The following is a 680-nucleotide window of genomic DNA, read 5'->3' as shown; positions in this document are numbered from 1 at the left end:
TGACATCAGTAAGTAAGTAAGTTTATTCAGGTATACACAAATACAGTTACATAGAATTATCATACATAGCAGTATATGTGTAGAGAACCTAGGATAACCCAAAAAAGTCAGACACAGTGACTTACTTCCATTGGGGTCCTTTTACCTTATTATTATAATATAAATGTTATAATATTTTCTTATTATTCTATAGTGAAGATAACATCTTATTATCATACTAAAAAGACTATCTACTACACGAGGGTCATTAAGACTATCTACAATACAAGGGTCACTGTCTACAATATGAGTGACATACTACTGTATAGAATGGCACTTGTTATGCTGAGTATTTCAAGAAAATTAGGTCAGGGTCCCAGGATAACACCCACACTAGTCGGCTAACACCCAGGTACCCATTTACTGATGGGTAAACATAGACAACAGGTGTAAAGAAACACGCCTAATGTTTTTACCCTGGCTGGGAATCGAATATTTACCAAAAATCATATATGTCTAACCAAAGCCAGGTACTAAAAATAAGCCACGTTAACTTTTTTGGGGTTATCCTAGGTTCTCTACACACATGATGCTGTGTGTGATAATCTATAGAGAGAAAAATAACTTTTTCGTTTCATGTTTATGGTGGAGTACGAGTGTATATCATAGTTAGCCCTGTGCTATACTCCGTTTTCTCTAAT

The sequence above is a fragment of the Cherax quadricarinatus genome, chromosome 2, assembly GCF_038502225.1.
Source record: "Cherax quadricarinatus isolate ZL_2023a chromosome 2, ASM3850222v1, whole genome shotgun sequence".
Lineage (NCBI taxonomy): Eukaryota > Metazoa > Arthropoda > Malacostraca > Decapoda > Parastacidae > Cherax > Cherax quadricarinatus.
The sequence above is the reverse complement of the archived record's forward strand: the minus strand, read 5'-3'. Positions refer to the sequence as shown.